Here is a 342-nt window from a genome sequence, read left to right on the forward strand (position 1 = left end):
ATCACAAACACACACCTACATGTTTCTATTGCAATACATATGGTCATACCTCATATTCACGTTATATCAGAAAATATGGTATACCTAGCGGCGTATATATGTGGATAAAAAAGGGAGATGACTCCCCGATTACTAACAGAAAGGGACCCAATATCAATTGGGTACCTGAGAAAAGCAAGTGATCTTTTTGCAGGTATGTCTTCGAACACAAGGACAGAAATGGTACCTAGACAGTGGGTGTTCGAGACATATGACAGGTGACAGATCAAACTTCCTGGATCTTTCTCTCAAAAACAAAGGATATGTCACGTACGGAGACAATAACAAGGGAAAGATCCTTGG

This window comes from Lupinus angustifolius, chromosome LG11 (assembly GCF_001865875.1).
Source record: "Lupinus angustifolius cultivar Tanjil chromosome LG11, LupAngTanjil_v1.0, whole genome shotgun sequence".
NCBI lineage: Eukaryota > Viridiplantae > Streptophyta > Magnoliopsida > Fabales > Fabaceae > Lupinus > Lupinus angustifolius.